Here is a 15,374-nt window from a genome sequence, read left to right as displayed (position 1 = left end):
CAAGGAGTGAAATTTTAGTGCATATGCACACATTGTTTCAGCATTAACCCCTCTGTCTGGTGTGCAGGAAGCAAGAGAGGAGCTTGGAGTCGTTATGTATTAGGATTGTGATAATGGATTTGTGTTCAAATGGCTTTTAAGGATGATCTTCAAGGAGAGGAGTGAGCTGGGCATGAACTGCAGGGTTTACTGCATTCACCCATGGGTTCTAGTGAGCTCACACAGGAGCACCCAACAGGTTCCTGCCTGAGCAGCTGATGAGTGCCTGCATGAGCACCCTATTAATTCATGCATGCATCCCCAAACAATGCCTGCCCAGATCATCCATGGGCAGCACATCCATGCCCCATGACTGCCTGAGCAATTCACACATGAGAAGCTCTTCTGTCCATGCATGAGCACCCAAATGAATCACACAGCAGTGCCTGGCTTGCTCACACGTGGGCATCCAGTTAATCCTTGGAGCAGCACCAAGTTCATTTATGCATTGTCACCAAACCGGTTCATGCCTGAGCACCCAAACAGCTCAGGAAAGGGTGATGAGAAGGTTGTGTTCACTGGTACTAACAGAAATGGAGCCAGAACTCCCCAGGTTGGGACTGTTTTACCTGCTGTGCTACCGAGTTCCTGATCACGCAGCAGCAGGGTCACATAGGACCTGTCTCTGGGACGTGGGAGGGAGCTGGAAAGAGGGCGGCAAGGGCAGGTTTTGTCCTGGTGGTGATGCTGACATGTTGTGTAAAGGGACTCCTACAGCACTGCAGCTGGGGACAGGACCTTTGGGAGCATCCCCTTCTACATGCTTATTTTGCCCCTGTAAGCAGCTCCCAGGATGAATTCTGTGGTCTGAAAGGCTTTGTCAGCCTTCTCTGCCTGGACTTCTGGGGGAGCAGAAACTCCATCTGCAGGCAAATATGTTCTTTAGACAAAAACTGTGGGGTTTTTTTGACTGCTGACTTTTAATTGCTTTGCAGTGAGCACATCAATAGGGGGTAACCTCTCACCACCCAGCCACTCAGAAACTGACCACTGGGCTAAGATATGAGGTTTAGATGCTGTGGTTTCTACCTCACTGGGGCCAGAGCATCATGACTGCAACTGTCTCTGCTGCACAGTCATCTTATGGGGGTTGGGTATTCCACCTGGGGCTTTCTGCACAGCACAACACCAAGGTAGGGGTTGGGTCAAATGGGCACTTTCTCATTCTCTGCAGGCACACAGAGGGTGAAACTGCTGGCTCAGGCAAATGGCCACCCACAGCTAACCATTGCCTCTCTTCAGCTGTTTGGGTGTTTCTGCAGATGCTACTTATTTGGTTGTCTTTTTGTTCTGCATTGCATGACCCAGCAAACACAAATAATTGACCGTTGCAGGATTGAATGACAAATAATAATCAGGTAAGCGCAGGCATATTTGCACAAGAAAGAGAGAAAGTATGTGGCGCCAAGGTTGGAGGCATTAAATCAGTTTAGGAACAAACTCAGCAGAAATTCCCACTTATTTCCTCTACTTCCACATAGACCTGATTTCCACTGGTCTCAAGTAACTCAGGGAAACACAGCTTAACCTTAGCAAAGCACACGCAGATCCTTACAGCACAAATATCAAAGCTCACACCTCCAGAACCACAGAGTGCTCATTGCAGACGTGGACCCTGGAGGCCAAATCCTTCTTTGGACTTTGCTCCTGGACAGGGAAAACCAGTTTGGTGTGGTTGGGTCTGTGTCTCTGCCATTGTGCCCAGCTGAACACAGCAGAGTGATGGGGTTCATACAGGGAGCAGGAGGCGGGAGCATGTGGGTGATGGCCACTCTGCGGTGTCCGCAGCCATCCATCCCTGTCTGGCCATGGATGGAGCTGCCTTGCCCTGGCATGCTTGTCTTGGGACTGGTACTTCAAGGGAAGGTGCACTTAAACTCACCTTGGAGATGGAGGTTGACACTGGGAGGATGGGATGGACTCAGTGCTCCTCATTCAGTTCAAGTGATACATCCATCTCACATTCAGGGGGGAATTCTTCTCTCACACATCTGCTGCCCACCTGGGATGCTGGAAAAAACTCCACTCTTTTTCTCTGCCCTTTTCTAATCTTTGTCATAGGAGAAAAATTGTGACTTCCAAAAAAAAAAAAAAAAAGGGATTGGGAAGCCTAACATTTAGAAAATATATAAAAATAAATTTAAAGAAAAAATTGTCTTCTCTTCCCAAAGCCTAAACTAAAATGCTTTGCTGGCTTTTTTTGTTGTTTTTATTTTTGGGGTTTTGTTTGGTTTTGGTTTTTTTTTTGGGGTGGGGGGGAAGGGGGAAGTGAGGTCAGGTTTTTTTTTTTTGTTTGTTTGTTTGTTTGGTTGGGGTTTCTTTAAGTTAGGCAGCTGCTCTGTCCCAGATAGACATGAGCCGACCACAAGGGCTGAACAACCTCTCACAGCAACTCCTCAGCACCAGGATGGAGCTTGAGCAAGCAGGAGGCTCTGCTTTGCACGGACACCATGGTATCTGCCAAACACCCCTCCTATGGCTGAGGTCGAGCAGAGCCAGCAAAAAATTTTCTCTTCCTCAATCCAGATTTGCAACTGCTCTGCTCCAGGTTTGCCAAGCACCATGGCAGCAAGAGCTGGCAAACCTTTCTCAAAACAAAAGCTCGGTGGGGCTGGGTGAAGCTGAGAAGGGTGCTAAATTAATAAATGTAAAAGTAGAAGAAACCCACACCAGGGCAGTTACTTTAATGGAAATAAGCCGCCTGATTTTGCCCTTGAAAGTTTATGGCGTTTGAAACAATTGTAAACATGTCCGTGTACATGGATACGGTTTCTATAGCAGCACAGCAACAGTTAAGGGCTTGCTCCCAAACATACCCCAAAGGACACTAAAAATAGTGTCTCTGTTGGATCAAAATCTGTATACACATTCGGAAAGACATACAGAAACTAGGAGTTTGTGAGCCTCCATTGTTTTTTTTCAATTTTCCCCCCTTATTTCCTCCCTCGTTTCTGAAGGCATTGGAAGGAGGGCGCTGAGTTAAGCAGCAGAATGTGGGGAGGGTGTGCCCGATGCCGGCAATCCTGTGCCAGTCCTTCCCAGGCAGTGCCAAGCCGGTAGGATGCCGTGTCCTCTCCCCACCCTGACACAAACAGACCCATCAACCAGGGCTGGAGGAGGTATCTCCTCCTCTCCCCTCTGCTCTGTCCTCACGGTTGCCTGGTTGCAAGCAATGCCAGCGTGTTCCCGCCGCTCTGCCTCCGCCTCTGCCGCAGCCGGGAGCCAGAGGAGCCGCTGCTTTCCCCCGGCAGCACTGAGAGCTCCAGGGACAGGGCAAACACCGCGCCCCCCTCCCTTCCTGCGGGAGGGTGCAATCCTGCCCATCCCTGCAGCGGGCTGGGAAGGGCACTGGGTGTGAGCTCCTATGGATTTAGGACTCGGGGAAGTTTACTCCTGCCTTTGAAGCTGCATTAAAACCAGCTCAGGAAGATGGATGCTCTGCAGAGCAGAACCCTGCTGGGGCAGAAGTGCCTCCTTCCTCAGCCAGCCTGGCCCAGGCACCCGTGTCCATTCCTAGGGTGGCTTTTGCCCACCAGCATCTGCTCTGGCAACCCAAGGCTGCCTTTGAAGCAGAGGGAGCTTTGCTCATGTGGTTTGGCAGTGGGAAAAAAGGCCTTTCTGGAAAGGAGGGTGTGTGGTCCTCAAGAGGAGCATTCAGAAACACTCCTGTGGCTGCATGGGAAGGGCCTGCAGTGACAGCATCCTTCTGACCGAGAGTGCAAAAGTCCATTGTGTTCCTAAGAGATGCGTGTCACAGCAAAAGCCAAGATGTGCAGCAGAGAAACCAGCCAAAATATACAGCAGATACAGCACGGCAGAGCCAGCACTGAGAAATCTAGCTTAATGCAAAACAAGAACTTTCAGGGAAAAAGAGAAGCACTCAGGACATGCCATGGACAGTCTCCTTCCAAAGAACAGGGTCTTAATATTACCCTTTTTTTTCAATGCACTTTCACACTCAGAAAAATGACAGTTATAAATGCTGAATGAAGGAACACTTAAAATCCTTTGAAGTGTCTCACATCTTCCTTATTTTCTTTTTTAAAAAACATCAGTCCTTTCATGACAAAGCATCAAAGTTCTAATGGCATTTAAGTGTTCAACTACCCCACGGCAGGGCTGCCATACCCAGTGCATCGTTCATAAATCCAGCATCCCAGTGATGGTTTCAGGAGGGATGCAGGCACAGAGAGCATTACTCCTGTCTCATATCTCAAACAGCTCTACTCATGCTAAAACGATGCTGCTTTTACAACATAAAAGTTTTATGCGTTTTATTTTTTCTGAATTACAAACAAGTGCCTTCCTGTGTTTTGAACGCGTTGCACGCCGCAGCAGTTAATGAGTGATGGGTCCCTGCTAATAAAATCTGCACAAGTGGATTTATTGTGGGCATTAGTTTGCAAAATAATACCTTCATAAAAAAACATTGCGGGGTCAGTATTGGGGAAATTGCTTGCTAGCAGGTTGAAATCATCATCCTGTTCAGTTTTTTTGGGGGCTGATAATTGGGATCTCTCAGATAAAAGTGACAAATGGCATTTAGCATTGCTGCAGCATCTTTAACTACAAAGCAAAACCATCTCACCTCTCTCTATGTTTTTATTTTGCGGAGCTCAAATTCCTCTGTTTTGACAAATGGCATCACTGAAAGTTCTGTCTGTGTTCCCTGAGCAGCATTCCTAGTAAAATGAGAATCACAAGCTGGAAACAGCACAACAAACCATAATGAAGGAAAACTGAAGCAGCTGCATCACAACACCTAATTGGCTTTGCGATCTGCCTGGGACTTTGTGATTTTCCTACATTTCATCCTGGTTTAAGGCAAGCAAAGCACACTGGCAGCAAGGGCAGCGTGGCCACAACAAAGACCTCAGAGCTGTGGGACAGGGTCCAGCTGCTCTCTGGCTGTGCAGCCCTGCGCTTTGAAGGATGGCTGTGGCACCACGTGTCCTCCTGCCTTTTGCTTTGCCCTTCCAGCTGTCCTGTCCCCTGCCTTTAGGATATGACTCCCCTCAGTGTGACCTGAATTGCTGTTTGTTTGGGGACAACAGGCACTGGGGCAAAAAAACCCTTGGCCTGTAGCCTGGCTATGGCATGAGCTATTTGTTTATGCAACAGAAGGTGTAGCACTGACACCATTCCCAAGGCAACTGGGAAGATGGTGCCAGGACCTGGACTTGTTGACTTCACTTAGTCCTTCCTTGCACATCACCCCCACTCTCCATTTCTGCTCTGCCATTGCTCTCAATGCCAAAAAGAAAAAGCTCTTCCCACCCCAAGACATTAAGACAAAGATCATGCCTATGCTCAGCCAGAGTTAAACTGCAGTTTTGGCTTCAGTCTTACATTCCCAGCCACCTCCATGCAGGCTATGCCAGAGGAGAGCCCAGACACACTGTCTCCCAGCTGATTTTACTCATGGGTTATTTAAAGCAGACATTGATAGCTCTGAAGTCGCAGCAGCTGAGCGTGGCCGCCAGTGGCTAATGAAGGTGAATGCCAGGAGTCATCATCAAAGTGATTAGTATAATTAAACTGAGCTGTGAAATGCCAGTGCCAGCAGTAGAGAAGTCCCTCTGAGGTTTGCCTCCCTGGATTGAAAACTGGGTGCTTCCTTTGAATCCCCTGATGCCCTATCTGGTTTTCCTTTGGTTTTCCTTTCCATCAGCTCTCATGTTCTGAGGCAGTTGCTGAGCACTACCCTCATGTTGGCAGCTGCTTGTGCTGTGACTATGGACAAAATGCTGCTGCATTTTTTTTTTTTTTTTTTTTTTTTTTTTTTGTGGTCTCACTTCTCAAGTTATAAATATTTAGCTACCTACCTGACAAGGCTGATGTGCAGATTAATTAATATTTCTCAAGTGCCCTGAAATTTGCCAAGTATTATTGCTACATAACAACTGTTGCTACGTAGTGAAAATTGCTGCCACCAGAACCAGGCGTGGATACCGCACCTACAATTCCTGGCCTCACAAGGGTCAAAGCCCAGCTTTGCTATGAGTCTGCATCCAAAAAAATATCCCTCTTTTCACCTCTCTGATGCTTTGCTTGTGTCGCTTCTGCAGTTTTTGTTATTCCCTTTCGTCTGTTGGACAGCACAAGACAACACCAGCGGGTACCTCTGGGTGCCTCATCCCGGAGCAACACAAGGGATGGGATCTGCCAAGGCCGGGGTGGGCAGCAGCTGGTCCTGGCATGGCTGGGCTGCTGTACCCATGAGCAGTGTCAACACCCAGCCCTGAGAAACTGCTTGGCTCCAGCCGCGGAGACAGCGAGGCAAGGGTGGATCTGTCAAGTTCTGTGATACCACACCTTAGTGTCTGAGTGACTCACGAGGCATTCCATGACTGTTCCATTTCTCTTCCCCTTTTGCTCAACTGGGGGATGAGGTTTTAAATAAACAACATGTTGGCCCCTCCACTTTCTAGTTTTCCTTCTGGGAAAGCCTTGTTTCCAATGGCTGTGAACCTTGGCTCGGTGGGCATCACATTGGTCACTCCTTCCAAGGAGCATCAGTGTTGGCAGCACTGAGGAAGAGCACGAGCTTGGGTTACACCAGTGGCTTTTTGGGCCATCATCAAGCCCCAGAGACAACACATATAATAAATAATAATAAATCATACTAATAATAATAATAAATCAAGTGTGTTGTGGGTGGCTTCTCAGTCCTGGCAGAGCCCAGTTCATGCTGACAGCATCCTACTGCTGTCAAAGCCTGCTGCAGCCCCAGACGAGGTAACCCCATCCATAGTGCTGCCTCTGAGTGGTCCCCAGCTCACACCACTTCCTACCCATGTCTGGTCAGCCCTTGAGTTCACCAGCCTGCTCAAAGTGGCGCTGAGGCTCTGGAATGGGTTATTTCATTGTCACAGACACAGCCTATGTATTAGGGTCCATTCATCACCAAGCCATTAGAGGCCATTAGGTGGTGGTGGGGTTCTGGCAAAGACCACCAGGAGTGGGTTGAATGGTGTTGCATCTTCCTCAGGATGATGCTGGACACAGCGGAGCCCCCAGATTCGTGGCTGGTGGGCAGGCAGAGCTGAGCACTCACTAGGAAGGTGGGATGCTGGCTCCTGCTAGCGAGTCTGTGCTTTCACAGCTCTGATTCATTCTGGGTTGCAGCAGGCTGCCATACCCCAAGCCTGCAGGCATCTTCAGAACAAGACTTTTTCCTCTACAACACCCCAGAGATTTCCTTCATGAGAGCCCAAGTAAAACTGAGCAGCTGAAGGGGGAAAGCTTTCCCAGCTGAAAGGACAAGATCATGCCAAATGAGGTTCAGTGACTGGAAATACAAATCAAAGCGCATTGCCAGGAAACCTTTTGATCCTTCAGGTGAGAGCAAGGGAATTTGATATCTGTCATATTAGTCCAGGAATGAAACATGGCTATGAATGGCCAAATAATGACTCCAAAATCCAGCAGTACCCTTAAAATTAAAGAGAAACCCCAAAACATTGGGTAGGATCCAGATGCAGGCCACAGAGGAGGAGCAAACACAGTGGGTGCTGGCAGGTCTAGAGAAGAAATATCAAGAGATGTTTGTAGCCCTGTCCCATAGGACCCCCATTTTAAATGGGGAAAATGAGAGGTTTGAAATGCTCAGAATACAACACTGGAAACTTGTTGCCCAGCCCCTCTGTAGTTGGTAGGACCCTTTCAGTTCCTCCCCCAAAAATGTTACCCATGTCCCCAGCAGTGTCCAAGCCTCCCTTTGGATGCTGGTGGAGCTGCCCAGGAAAGACCTGCTGAGCCCAGCTGCAGCCAGGCCACTGTGGGACTTGCTGTAGGCATCTCGCAATCCTCAAAATGAAGGGTTGAAGGTGGCTATGCCAGCCGGGCCTCAGGGGGACTTTCAATCAGGTCCTGGCTGCAAACCTCCCTGGAGCAATCATTAAACAAGCCTTGTTTTGACAGAGCCCATGGTGGCCTCCTTCCCTTCAACTTTTTCCTTGGATTGACAGACTTAAGTCATCCAGAAAACACTGTGTTAATCATATTGTTTGAGTGAGAAAGCTGAAGAAAGAGTATTACTCTCTTACCACGCAGCCAGCTCATGTGGCTTAAATCATAGCTACAACAAGCAGGCCTTCTGGCAGATGAGTTCTCAGGCAGAAAGCAGAGGGTTTTTCCCATGACATGCAGAGGGGGAGAAAAAAAGACAAAAAAAAAGAAAAAAAGAAAAAAAGATACTATTGGCTGCGTATACTGAATGCAAGCAAAAACATATATACGTCTGTGGTTTTGTGTGTTTTCAAGGACCCGAAATCTGTTTTGTTTCTTCAACCAACCTATAAACTGGACACATGCTGTGGGTGCTGGGAGCATTCACATGCTGATTATGTACTGATTTTCTTACTACTTCACCTCCCAGACTGATACAGCAGCTGTAGCGAGCGACGCGTGGTGTTTTCATTTCGCCTCATTGTGCCTTGCTCAAGTAACACCTGCCTCCTCCATTTTTCGGGCTGTGCTGTGGGTTGGGTGAGGGGGAGATGCTGCCATGTCCCCCTCCCTGGGAAAGTGCATGTGTCCTTCCACACGACAGCTTTGGAGATCGTGTTTTAGAGAACAACAGAAGAAAAGGAAGGCGGGGGGAAAGACTTTAATTTTGAGACTGGATGTCTGGGAAAGCCAGGATGTGTGTTCACATGGTCCATGGGAGGATAGCTGTGATGCTGGGCAGCAGCCAATCACCCTCTCCCACCTGAGCAACCCAAGAGATGCACCTGGGAGGTGCAGGTGGAGGTCTTGCTTACTGCACCAAGTTGGGCACAGTTGGTGGAGAAATCACTGCCAATGCTGAACAAACTTTCCCTCTAGATCCACATTCAAGGACAAGCAATGAAATATATCCCAGAGCCCATGGGATGCAATCCTGTCCTCAGTGAAGGGACAGCAGGAGGCTTCATGTTCTGCTTAAATCTCTTTTGCAGTTGCATTCAAAGGGAGGTCCTCTGAAAGGACTACAGTTTTTGTTCCATATAATTAATTCATTCATTTATGTCAGGGGGATTGACACATGTCCATCCAGGTGGCCGACTCCTGTGACACTCCAGCAGCATCCTGACAAAACTGCTCGTACCACAGCTCCCTCCCTCCCTCCTTGCTGCCGTTGAGAAGTGCCCCTTGATTTTACAGCTCTGTAAATACACTTTGAGAGGGTAGATGTTTGCTTATTAACTGAAGGCAAATTACATTTCTAAGAACTGGTGGAAGAACATGATTTAATTGGTGCACACGATCGGCCTGATTGATTGTGGGTGATTGCACAGCCCCCCCCCCAACTCTGCCTGAGTGCAGTGCAGGTGCCAGTGCCCACCACTGGGCATGGAAAAGAATCACCTGGAGGCTAAGAGTGCTTCAATTTTTCTACAATGATTTGATGATTAGCCCCTGATGAACCCAAGGCTGAGTTTGTGAGAAGGAATCAGCACACTCCTTTGGAAAAGCCCAACACCTGATGATCAGGTCTGCGCTTGGGGTGACAGCATCATGTCTTGTGTTTGATGAGCTCTGACCTCGTGTCCACCAGAGCTAAATATTAATTTCCTCAACCCTTCCAAGAAGGAATTCAGCATCGACTTGTAATCTCAAATATTTTCACACAACTGACTAATGACTTAATCACAGCTCGTGGCACTGAGCCACGCTGATTACCCGCGCAGGCAGGAATTGCAGCATGTTGAGGCACCAGCAGCTGCCCAGCACCCTGTCATCATGCTCAGTCCCAGCAGCATCAGTCCCCAATGAAATTTGCTTGGCTTTGAAACCCTTGGAATCTCTTGGAATCCTATGGGCTGGATGAGAAAGGTGATGCAAGTTTCAGTTTGGTAGCCCAGGGAGGCAGCTAGTTAAAGGTTCTCCCCCAGAAATGAGGGGCCTCTCCAAGGTTTTGGAGAGTGCTTGGTGAAGTATCCTGGCTGGTTGAACTTGGCAGCCCACATCTGGAAAATGATCTAGGCATGGTCAGGAGATGCACTGAAGAGTCTTGGCCTGGGCATGGTGCTCTAGTTCATGGATACAGCGTTTAGCAGCATGGCCTTGAGCCCAGCCACGCCGCTCTAGCTGGGGATCATTTTATTTAATGATATAGACAGGGGCAGTGAGGTGTGAATGAACTGTTGCGGTTGGGGCCATATGCAGTTAAGAGCAGCACAGAAACCTGGGCAAGAGCCTTTGCTGTTTGCTCCTTGCTGCAGTGAGATCACAGGACGATACGTGCTCTGATGGGAACATTAGAGGGGACCATGTGTCACTTTATTTTGCATCTGACTCAGAGAGCCTGTTCACACGAACAGTGGAACAGTGTGTGGCTGTCAGAAAACAGAAAATAGCTGTTTAAATATCAAAGATTATTTCAGAGCTCCAATTGTCTGAGTCGCAGTTCCAAGTTTCATTGCTGGGAGGGGAAAACTGCTGTGAAATGAGATGGGAATCTCTACCTACCTACCATTCCTTCTCCAATTAATTATCCATGGTACTGGGTCACCTCTGTCCAGCTTGACTCCCCCAAAATATTGAGTATTTTATGTTCTGGTTTCCTGCTGTCTCTCCATGTAGTGGTACAAGCTTATAGTACAACGGTACACGGCAAGATCAGAGGAAAAAGCAGCCCCCAGGCTTCCTGCCAGCAAGGAGCTGAGTTCTGAAGCCCAGTTTTTAGCACCAGCTTCTCCAGACCTCTGGAGGACTTTAAGTTGTCAGTGGTGATTGCCCTTTTTCCATAGCAAGGAACATGTGTTAAATATGAGGAAATACCAAAAAGAGTCACCAAACTCAGCTGTTTCATTTTTGGGTTTTTTTTTTATAGTAAGGAGAGAAAAGCTTTCTGAATTTTTTTCTCTTACAAGAGGAATGCTTTGTAATGCTGATTTGTCTCTTAAGCTTCCTCTGAAATGTCTTTGAGAAAGAAATGAACCCTGAGGCAGGATCGAGATGAAAAGGGAACCGGGAGCAGTGCTGAGCCAGGGGGTTGTGCAAAGGATAAATGCTTGCATCGATATAAGAAGGGATTGGGTCAATTCATGAAACAGAAATCCATCATGGAGGTGCTAATTTAGAGTTAAATAAAAGATGGTCTCTCAGCAATGGGACACAAGCCATGGTCTGGCTGCAGGTGCTCTCCCAAGACAGGGAGACGGCTGCGCTGGCACCTGGGACTCATCCTTGCGGCAGTTGGGACAAGGCTGCAGCAGGGATGCTGAGATGTTGGAAATCTCTCGCTGTTATTTCATCTTCTGCAGAAGGGTGGTATGGCCAGGCAAAATCAGGAAAGAGCCTCCCAAGGGGCAAAGTGATAAACAGGTGCTACAGAAGAGCACAGCGCGTGACAGCCACCTGGAGCGGCTCTTGGGAGCTGAAGGGGACCCCATTCAACACGGCAAGAGGGGCCAGTTGTTGTGGCAGGACACAAATGCTAGGGGCAAGGCTCTATACTGTGAATACCACGCTCATCCTCTCACCCTAGGCTTTCCTCAGCATACTCCATGTCTGCTTCTGTCAGCTGCACCTAATTCCTATATAGCTTAGTAAAGTGAGCATGGGATGGCAGCGTGAGGCCCTCTGTAATCTGGTCTCAGTACTCCCCAGGCATAATATTCACCTCTCCACACCCCAGTTTCCCCATGTAAATTGGATAATAATGAGATCTGTTGCCAGTGCCATGTTACATCACACGTGTGGCGAGTGATTCATTGCACGCAAAGCTCTGAGCGCGCCAGGCAGCACGCAGGGGTCGGCAGCAGCCACTCATTCCAGCACGATGCCTGTCCATGACTGCAGCCCTTTTCCATACATCCCTTGCCTTCTTCCCCATCCCATTTCCTTCAGCTTTTGCCCACCATCTCTGGAATGGAAGCGCCTGGTCCCTGGCTTGAGACGTGACTTCCTGTCAGGCGGGACTCGGCAGGTTTTCCATGTCAGAGCTGGAGCCTGGAGCTTCTCCAGCGGTGCCTCTGCACTGCTGTCACCTGCCACCCATCTGCCATGTGCCTGCACGTGTGTTCCGTCCTCCCTCGTGCCTGAGTCCCATGGGAACCTCCAGTGGCTATGGGGAGATGTGGGATACGCTCCTGCTGGGGCGTGAGGGTCTGACTTGCTCCATAGCGAAAGATGAGGGGATGCTGGGATCCAGGAACTCAGCAAAGGGGGACTAAAGTATTTCCTGATCAGAGGGCTGGAAATACCTGGGTTGGAAATCTGGCAGGGAATAATGAGCTGGTGAGCAAGGAGCATAGAGTTACAGCAAATCCAAGGGCAAACCAATAAATGCTCTGAGAAGAGCTCAGTTTTAACACCGGACTTTGTTTACAACAGCCACCAAAATCTGTGGTGTGGTGAATTTACCATCGGGACTATTTTTATCTCAGGTGTTTTCAAAAGAATTCTCCCTTTGAGGAAAAAGCTTTTTTTTGGGATGTGCAGGGTTACACCAGAGATCATGAGGGATGATCATCCAGGCCCCTTTTGTTCTTATAATCTAGGAGCTTCAAGTTACATCTCTTAATCTCTTCTTAGAAACCCCAGGGCCAGTGAAACTCAGGTTAATGACTGGTAGAGTTTACACACCCTGGCACCACTAATGTTTCTGACTCTGGATAATTCTTCAGCAGCTCATGATGGAATGACTATGAAAGCATCTCTATTGACTTTGTGTGTTGTGCTGGGGCACGACCGTGTTGTTTTCTGAATGATGTGGTGGTAAAAACTCCCATTTCCTTAAAAATCTGTTTCTCAACATGTATAAGAAAAAAAATTGAAGACCACATCAAGGCTGTGATTTCTTGTAAGTTATGGAAAACGTAGAGCAAAATCAATTAGTGTAGTCTTTTTTTCTGTGGCTAGAAGGGTCTTTCAGCTGAAATAAATATATATACACATACATATATGGGCATATACACACACATACATTTTTCTATAGATCCGTATGTATGTATACATACACACACATGTACACATGGAATTGTAGAATTGAAGAATGTTAAGGATTTGGAAAGGACTTAAAAGATCATCTAGTTCCAACACCCTGCTCTGCATAGGGACACCTTCCATTCCACCAGGTGACTCAAGGTCTTGTCCAACCTGGTTTTGAACACTGCCAGGTATGGGGCATCCAAACCTCCCTGGGCAGCCTATTCCATTATCTCACGACTCTCACATTAAAAAAAATTCTTCCTGATATCCAACCTAAATTTTCTCTCTTTCAGTTTGTACCCATTACTCTTTATCCTATTGCTACAGCTCCTCTGGATCCTCTGAAGGTCCCCCTTCAGGTGCTGGAAGGTTGCTATGGTTCTCCACACAATCTTCTCTGGGCTGAGCAGCCCCAACTTTCTCAGCCTGTTTTCATGTGGGAGGTGCTCCAGTCCTCTTATCAGCTTCACAGCCCTTCTCTGGACTTGCTCCAACAGTTCCATGTCCTTTTTATGTTGGGGACACCAGAACCATGGGCAGCATTCCAGGTGGGGTCTCACAAGAGCAGAATGGCAGGGGGGGAACCTGCTGGCCACACTCCTTTAGAGGCAGCTCAGGACTCTGTGGGCTTTCAGCGCTGCACAGCATGCAGAGCACAGGTAGGAAGACTTGCACACACTTGCACTTGGGCACACACACCTGCACATGGGCACACATACCTGTACACGGACACACACACCTGCACATGGGCACACATACCTGTACGGACACACACACCTGCACATGGACACACACCTGCACATGGACACACACTTGCACACGGACACACACACCTGCACACGGACACACACACCTGCACATGGGCACACACACCTGCACATGGGAACACACCTGCACATGGGAACACACACCTGCACACGGACACACACCTGCACATGGGCACACACCCGCACACAGACACACACAGCTGCACATGGACACACACCTGCACAGAGGGACACATCTGCACACATGGACACACACCTGCACATGGACACACACACACCTACACACAGGCACACACCTGCACATAGGCACACACCTGCACACAGGCACACACACCTGCACACAGGCACACACACACCTGCACACAGGCACACAGCTGCACACGGACACACACACAGACCTGCAAACACACACACACGCACCTGCACACGGACACGCACCTGCACACGGATACACACCTGCACACGGACACACACACACACCTGCACACGGACACACACACACAGATCTGCACACGGACACACACCTGGATACAGGTGCGCGGGCACACGGGCCGTGCTCAGCGCGGCGCGGGGGCACGGAACTACAACTCCCACCATGCCCTGAGGGCGGGAAAGGGGCGTGTCCCGGCTCGGCCACGCCCCTCCGGTGTGGCGCGCAGTGAGGCGGGGCTGGGGGGCGGCGCGCGGTAGTCGGTGTGAGGGCGGCGGAGCCGGCGGCCACCATCAGTATCGGCTTCTGCTCCCCGGCTGCTTCTCGGCAGCTGCTCCCGCTGCTCCTCGCCTGTGGCTCGCAGCGCCGGCCCTCCGGAGTCCTGCCGGTCGGAGGGGAGCGCTCTGAGGCTTCTCCCCTTGTCTCCCAGTCGGAACTATCGCCCTCCGCGGAGCCGTGAGGAGGCTGAGGTTGCCCCTTCCCCCCGCTCCCGGCCTGCCGGCGTGGGGTGCCTCTTCTGCCCGTTTCCTTCCTCCCCGCGGTGAGTATCGCGCCTGTCGCGACACAGCCCCATCCACGCGCCGCTGTCGAAGGGGTGGGGGGCCTGCCCCTTTCCTGCCTTCCTCGGGCTCCTTCCTCCCCTCCCGCCGCCCTGCGCGCTTTGTACTGCGCCTTGCAGAGCTCCCTTGTTGTTTCTAAAATTATTCTTCGTTCTTTTTTTTTTCCCGCCCAGGTTTGGGAAGTTTTTTGTCTTCTTTTATTTTTTTTTCTTTGTCTTTTTTTGTTTCCCACCCACCCGGAGTTGGCCCCGCTCTGGGGCTGAATGTGCTGGGGAAGCTCTTTGTCATGGAGCGGCTGCCGAGCCGTCTGCCCTCGGGAAAAACATCACTTAAAAAAAATAGGAAAAAAAAGTCACTCTATACTTAAACACCAGGGTTCTGTCGAATTCGGGGGTAGATGGGGTTTTTTTTGGCGGCGGTGGTGGAATATGTGTATTTTTTGGGGCTAAGAACGAGTTCTTCCCCCCCCCTCCCCGTCTCCCCCCGTCTCCCCCGCCAAGTCCATTGATCGCGGGCTCCCGTGCCGGAGCGCGGAATGGGAGCAGCACGCAGGCGGGTGACAACAAAACAAAGGGGGATTTTGTTTGGCTGTTGTTAACCTGAAAGATCTTTCTGGGAAAGCTTGCTTCGTTTTCTTTGGTTTTTTTTTAATCCCTA

At 49.5% G+C, this 15,374-nt stretch overlaps 1 protein-coding gene across 3 annotated transcripts in view; it reads left to right on the top strand.

The window, feature by feature from the left end:
- The first annotated feature begins 14,388 nt into the window (after positions 1 to 14,388).
- The window catches only part of PELI1 (pellino E3 ubiquitin protein ligase 1), a 43,006-nt gene continuing 42,020 nt past the window's right edge, over positions 14,389 to 15,374 (top strand). For all 3 annotated transcript variants that reach the window (XM_009096221.4, XM_018921086.3, XM_018921084.3), the window contains exon 1: positions 14,389 to 14,698. The gene's annotated coding sequence lies outside the window, so the exon portion shown is untranslated. The remainder of the gene's footprint in view (positions 14,699 to 15,374) is intronic.

The sequence above is a fragment of the Serinus canaria genome, chromosome 3 (assembly GCF_022539315.1).
Source record: "Serinus canaria isolate serCan28SL12 chromosome 3, serCan2020, whole genome shotgun sequence".
Taxonomy (NCBI): Eukaryota; Metazoa; Chordata; class Aves; order Passeriformes; family Fringillidae; genus Serinus; species Serinus canaria.
Note: the sequence above shows the minus strand (reverse complement) of the source record. Positions and strands in the feature narration are given on the sequence as shown.